The sequence below is a fragment of the Neophocaena asiaeorientalis genome, unplaced genomic scaffold (genome assembly GCF_003031525.2).
Source record: "Neophocaena asiaeorientalis asiaeorientalis breed wild unplaced genomic scaffold, Neophocaena_asiaeorientalis_V1.1 scaffold33, whole genome shotgun sequence".
NCBI lineage: Eukaryota > Metazoa > Chordata > Mammalia > Artiodactyla > Phocoenidae > Neophocaena > Neophocaena asiaeorientalis.
This window is the reverse complement of record NW_020171988.1, coordinates 2,178,636-2,185,755: the sequence shown is the minus strand read 5'-3', so window position 1 is coordinate 2,185,755 and position 7,120 is coordinate 2,178,636. Positions and strand designations below refer to the sequence as shown.

The 7,120-nt window shown below is 39.7% G+C and overlaps 1 long non-coding RNA gene across 3 annotated transcripts in view; it reads right to left on the bottom strand.

Annotated features, from left to right (window-relative positions):
* Positions 1-4,426, bottom strand: part of LOC112401521 (uncharacterized) — a 19,115-nt gene extending 14,689 nt beyond the window's left edge. For 2 of the 3 annotated variants that reach the window (XR_003003585.1, XR_003003587.1), the window contains exon 1: positions 4,373-4,426. This is a non-coding gene — a long non-coding RNA (uncharacterized LOC112401521). Of the gene's footprint in view, positions 1-2,306; positions 2,430-4,372 lie in introns of all 3 variants that reach the window. The other variant, XR_003003586.1, reaches the window with a different exon arrangement.
* Between the last annotated feature and the right edge of the window lie 2,694 nt (positions 4,427-7,120).

The following is a 7,120-nucleotide window of genomic DNA, read 5'->3' as shown; positions in this document are numbered from 1 at the left end:
TATATTTGTTGTAAAATATTCAGAGTACAGAAAAGTAGTAACATTTTATGGTACTGAATTTCTTACCAGTATTTTTTCTATGAATATTTTTACATAGTTCAGAACAGACTGTATAATTTTATATTTGGATTTTCTTTTTTTAACTTAACATTACGACATGAACATTCTATTAAAATCCTAAAAACATTTTCCTATGAGAGTCACATCAGCAAGATAGCAGACTAGGAAGCTACAGGCCCTTCTTCCCCCACAGAGACACCTACAACATATGAAACAGAATACCTCTGTGAGAACTCTAGAGACCAGCTGAGAAGCTACAACACCCAGGCCACTGTAAAACCAAGAAGGGATTCCAGCAAAAGGGGATGCTAGAATATATAAAGAACTCCTATAATTCAACACAAAAAAGTCAAATAACCCAACTAAAATTGGGTAAAGACTGGAAGAGACATTTTCCCAAAAGTGATATATAAATGGCCAATAAGCATAGGAAAAAATATTCAACTTCACTAATCATCAGAGAAATATAAATCAAAATGAGATATCACCTCACATCCATTAGGATGGCTACTATCAAAAATACACAAAATAACAAGTGTTGCCAAGAATATGGAGAAATTGGAATCCTCGTTCCAACTGGTGGGATTGTAAAATGTTTCAACTACTGAGTTCCAGATAATATGCAAGAGTAGGAAGATTATACGCTCAACTCCTCCCACAGACACACCAAAACTACAACTACATATAGAACAACTATCTCTGAGAATGACCCAAAGATGAGCAGAACAGATTTCCTATGACTAAGGATATAAAGAAAAGGCCACGCAGAGATGGGTAAGCAGAGCAGAGATGCAGTCTAGTCAGCACCAACACCCCTGGTGCAGCAACCTACAAGCAGGAGGTATATCACAACCATGGAGTTCCCTGCTGAGGAGCAAGGGATTCAAGCCCAACACTGGGCTGTTCAACCTGGGGGACCTACACTGGGAAGATGAGTCTCCACAATGTCTGGCTTTCAAAACCAGCAGGGTTTACATCTGGGACAGCAGAGGGCATTGGGAAATTGATACTCCACTCTTGAAAGACTCGTGTACAAACTCACTGGCCTTATGTCACAGTGCAGAGGCAGCAGCTTGAAAAGCGCCTGGGTCATACAAGAAAAAGATTCATTGACTGATCTTAGGATGTGTGTTGCAGAGGTAGGGATCTGGTGGAACTTTCTCTGGGGATGGAAGTGCTGGCAGACACCATTTTTTTAAACTGGTTTTCCACATAGCTGGGCCAGTGCTGGCAGGCGCCATATCTATCACTCTCCATCAGTCTAGCTAAAACCATGCACCCCACCCCAGTGATCCCGAGGACCTGTCCCACCTAAAGCAGCTCCCACCCCACCACACCTGGTGGGTGGCCCTAGCTGAAACCAGGCCCCTCCAAAGTGGCTTCTGTTCTGGGGGCCAGCCCTGCACACCAGCGCGCTCACATCAATTGTGGCCCAACCACAACAGGAGGGCACATGCAGCCCACACAGGGAATATCACTGGAGCACCTGGCTCTGGTGACCGGAATGGCAGGGAGGAGGGTTGTGCCACTGAACTCCACAGGGCACTTTCTATGTAAAGCCATTCTTTCAAGACCAGGAGACACAGCTGATATACCTGATACATAGAAACAAACACAGAAAGTTAGGCAAAATGAGGAGATGAAAAATACCTTCTGAAAGAAAGAACAAGACAAAACCTTAGAAAAAGAGCTAAACGAAACAGAGATAAACAACTTACCAGATAAAGAGTTCAAAATAATAGTCACAAATATGCTTACGAAATTGGGAGAAGAATGGATGAACTCAGTGAGAACTTCAACAAAGAGATGAAAATATAAAAAAGAACTAGTCAGAACTGAAGCATACAATAACTGAAATGAAAAACACATGAGAGGGGCTTCCCTGGTGGCGCAGTGGTTGAGAGTCCGCCTGCCGATGCAGGGGACATGAGTTCGTGCCCCGGTCCAGGAAGATCCCACATGCTGCGGAGTGGCTAGGCCCATGAGCCATGGCTGCTGAGCCTACGCGTCCAGAGCCTGTGCTCCACAACGGGAGAAGCCACAACAGTGAGAGGCCCACGTACCATAAAAATTAAAAAAAAAACACATGAGAAGGAATCAGCAGCAGTCCCCAACCTTTTGGGCAGCAGGGACCAGTTTTGTGGAAGACAATTTTTCCATGGATGGGGTGGGGAGGGATGGTTCAGGTGGTAAAGCGAGCGATGGGGAGCAGCAGATGAAGCTTTGCTCGCTCGCCTGCCACTCACCTCCTGCTGTGTGGCCCAGTTCCTAACAGGCTATGGATGGCCCGGGGGTTGGGGACCCCTTGTTTAGAGGATGCAGAGGAATGAGTCAGCAATCTGGAAGACAGGGTAATGGAAATCACCCAACTGGAACAGAAAAAAGAAAAAAGACTTTTTAAAAATGAGGATAGTTTAAGGGATCTCTGGGAAAACATCAAGCATACTAACATTCACAGTATAGGGATCCCAGAAGGAGAAGAGAGAGACAGAAAGGGACAGAAAACCTATCTGAAGAAACAATGGCTGAAAATTTCTCTAAACTGGGGAAGGAAACACATCCAAGTCCAGGGATGAAACAAAATGAACTGGTTCAAACAAAATGAACTGAAAGATCCACACCAAGACATATTATAATTAAAATATCAAAGGTTAAAAATAAAGAGAGAATCTTAAAAGCAGTAAGAGAAAAACTAGTTACATACAAGGGAATACCCAAAAGACTATCAACTAACTTTTCAGTAGAGACTTTATAGGCCAGAAGGGACTGGAATGATATATTTAAAGTGGTGAAAGGAAACACCTACAACCAAGAGTACTCTACCTGGCAAGGTTATGATTCAGATTTGAAGGAGAGATTTAGAGTTTCCCAGATGAGCAAAAGCTAAAGGAGTTCATCACCACTAAACTGGTCTTACAAAACAAATGTTAAAGGGACTTATTTAAACAGAAAACAAAGGCCAAAACTAGAAACAAGAAAATTATGAAAGAAAAAAAATCTCACTGGTAAAGGCAAACATATAGAAAAGGTAGTGGATCAACTACCTATAAAGCTAGTATGAAGGTTAAAGGACAAAGGTAGTAAAATCATGTCTAAAATAATCAGTTAAGTGATATACAAAATAAAAAGATATAAGTATGACCTTAAAACATAAAATGTGATGGGGAGGGTAGTAAAACTGTAGTGCTTTTAGGATGCACTCAAACTTAAGCGACCATCAACTTAAAAAAGACTGCTGTGTACACAGATTGTTATATATGAACCTCATGGTAACCACAAACCAAAAACGTATGACAGACATGTAGGAAAAGAGAAATGAATCCAAACATACCACTAAAGATAGTCATTAAATCACAAGAGAAGAGAGCAAAAGAAGAAGAAAGGAACAAAAAATAGCTACAAAAACAACCCTAAAACAATTAATAAAATGACAAATGAGTACATACTTATCAATAGTAACTTTAAATGTAAATGGACTAAATGCTCCAATCAAAAGACATCAGGTAGCTGAATGAATAAAAAACAAAACCCATATACATGCTGCCTATAAAAGACTCACTTCGGATCTCACACAGAGACTGAAAATGAAGGGAAGGAAAAAGATATTCTATGCAAATAGAAACAAAAAGGCAGCTAGGGTAGCAGTACTTACATCAGACAAAATAAACTCTAAAACAAAGACTTTAACAAGAGAAAAAGGAGGGCATTACAAAGTGATAAAACAATCAACCCAACAAGAGGCTATAACATTTGTAAATATCTATACACCCAACGTAGGAGCACCTAGATGCAAAAAGCAAATATTAATAGACATAAAGGGAGAAACAGAGAGCAATATAATAATAGTACGGAACTTTAACACCCCACTTAAAGAATAGATCATCCATACGGAAAATCAAGAAGGAAACATTGGTCTTAAATGATGCATGAGACCAGATGAACTTAATAGATATCTACAGAACATTCCACCAGAATACAATAGAATACACATTCTTTTCAATACACATTCTTTTCTACACAATAGAATACACATTCTATTCAATAGAATACACATTCTTTTCAAAGAATACACATTCTTTCCAAGATCTATCCTGGAAAGTTCTCCAGGATAGGTCACATGACAGGCTACAAAACAAGTTTCAGAGAATTTAAGAAACTGAAATCACATCAAGGATCTTTTCTGACACAATGGTATGACATTAGAAATCAACTACAAGGAAATAACTGCAACTCGCCCAACACATGTAGGCTAAACAACATACTTCTGAACAACCAATGGGTCAACAAAAAACAAAGAGAAATCAAAAAATACCTTGAGGGGCTTCCCTGGTGGCGCAGTGGTTGAGAGTCCGCCTGCCAATGCAGGGGACACGGGTTCGTGCCCCGGTCCGGGAAGATCCCACATGCTGCAGAGTGGCTGGGTCCGTGAGCCATGGCCACTGAGCTTGCGCATCTGGAGCCTGTGCTCTGCAACGGCAGAGGCCACAATGGTGAGAGGCCTGCGTACTGCAAAAAACAAAACAACAACAACAAAAAAAACAAAAAATACCTTGAGGGCTTCCCTGGTGGCACAGTGGTTGAGAGTCTGCCTGCCAATGCAGGGGACGCAGGTTCATGCCCCAGTCCGGGAAGATCCCACATGCCGTGGAGTGGCTGGGCCCGTGAGCCATGGCCGTTGAGCCTGCACGTCCAGAGCCTGTGCATCCAGAGCCTGTGCTCCACAATGGGAGAGGCCACAACAGTGAGAGGCCCGCGTACCACAAAAAAAAAAAAAAACCTTGAAACAAATGAAAATGGAAACACAACGTTCCAAAATTTATGGGACACAGCAAAAGCAGTTCTAAGAGGGAGGTTTATAGTGATACAGATCTCCAACAGGAAACAAGAAAAACCTCAAAAAAACAATCTAACCTTACACCTAAAGGAACTAGAAAAAGAAGAACAAACAAAGCCCAAAGTTAACAGATGGAAGGAAACAATAAAGATCAGAATGGAAATAAATGAAATAGAAACTAAAAAAGAAAATAAAAGATCAACGAAACTAAGAGCTGGTTCTTTGAGAAAATAAACAAAATTGATAAACCTTTGGCTAGACTTACCAAGAAAAAAAGAGAAACAGCTCAAATAAATAAGATCAGCAATGAAAGAGAAGTTACAACTGACACCACAGAAATATTAAGGGTCATAGGAGGTTAATACAAACAATTACACCCCAACAAATTGGACAATCTAGAAGAAATGGATAAATTCCTAGAAACGTACACTCTTCCAAGGCTGAATAAAGAAGAATTAGAAAATCTGAACAGACTGACCACTAGTAATGAAACTGAATCAGTAATTTAAAAATTCCCAAAAACAAAGGTCCAGGACCAGATGGCTTTACAGGTGAATTCTACCAAACTTTTAAAGGAATTAATACCTATTCTTTGCAAACTACAGTTGACCCTTGAACTACGCAGGTTTGAAATGCATGGGTCCACTTATATGAAGATATTTTTCAATAGTAAATACTGCAGTACTACATGGCCTGTGTTTGGGTGAATCCACGTATGTGAAGGAGCCCTGAATATGGAGGGCCGACTATAAGTTATATGTGAATTAACCCCCATATTATTCAAGGGTCAACTGTATTCCAAAAAATTGAAGAGGAAGGAATGCTTCCAAACTCATGTTACAGGGCCAGCATTACCCTGATACCAAAACCAGATAGACACTACCAAAAAAAATATATAGGCCCAAATCCCTCATGAACATATATGCAAAAATCCTCAAGAAAATATTAGCAAATCAAATTCAACAATAAAGTAAAAGAATCGTACACCATGATCAAGTAGGATTTATTCCAGAGATGCAAGGATGGTTCAATATCCACAAATCAACCAACATGATATCCACATTAACAAAATGAATGATAAAAATCACTTGATCATCTCAATAGATGCAGAAAAAGCATGTGACAAAATTCAACACCCATTTATGGTAAAAACTCTCAACAAAGTGGGTATAGAAGGAACACACCTCAACATAATAAAGGCCATACATACAAATCTATGGCCAGCATCATACTCAACAGTGAAATGCTAAAAGCTTTTTCTCTGAGATCAGGAACAAGATAAGAATATCCGTTCTTGCCACTTTTATGCAACATAGTATTGGAAGTCCTAGCAAGAGCAATCAGATAAGGAAAAAAAAAAAAAGCATCCAAATTAGAAAAGAAATAAAACTGTCACTATACAGATGGCATGATACGATATATAGAAAACCCTAAAGACTCCACAAAAATACTATTAGAACTAATAAATGAATTCAGTAAAGCTGTAGGATATAAAATCAATGTACAGAAATCTGTTGTATTTCTATACACTAATAATGAAATGTCAGAGAAATTAAGAAAACAATCCCATTTATAACTGCATCAAAAAGAATAAAATCTCCTTTAACCCCGTCCTGTCTGAGCAAAAAACAGACGCCCTCCAGCGACCTACATGCAGAGGCAGGGCCAAATCCAAAGCTGAGCTCCTGTGAGCTGTGAGAACAATATATATATATATATATATATATATATATATATATACTAATAAATATATATAAGCTTCTCTCTTAGGCAAGAATCCTAAGAATGAAGTTAATGGAAAAAAAGTATGGCTATTTCTAAGGTCCTTGATGCATACATTGGGATACGACTTGAAGCAGCTCTCTGAATAGTTACCCGATCCTGATTCAGCAACACCTTGGACTCTGTCAAGGCAATACCTGGAACAAACCTTTTTTAAGTTCGAAGCACATACCACCAGTTCAGCTCCCCTGAGTTGCCTCTGCCCCTCCAGATCTGTCAGGCCCTTTACCCTTGGCAACCATGCCAATCTACTCCCTGCTCAAATTGTCCACCAGTCTGTGTGCTACCTTTTCCTTCCCAACCCAACTGATTAATTAGTCTGCATGTGCTAAGCACATGTACTTATTTCAGCTCCTTCTGGAAACCCCACTAAAATAACAAAAGGATTCTTTACTGCACAAAACCATAAAAAGATGATAAAATGTGGGAGGCTTGAACACAGGA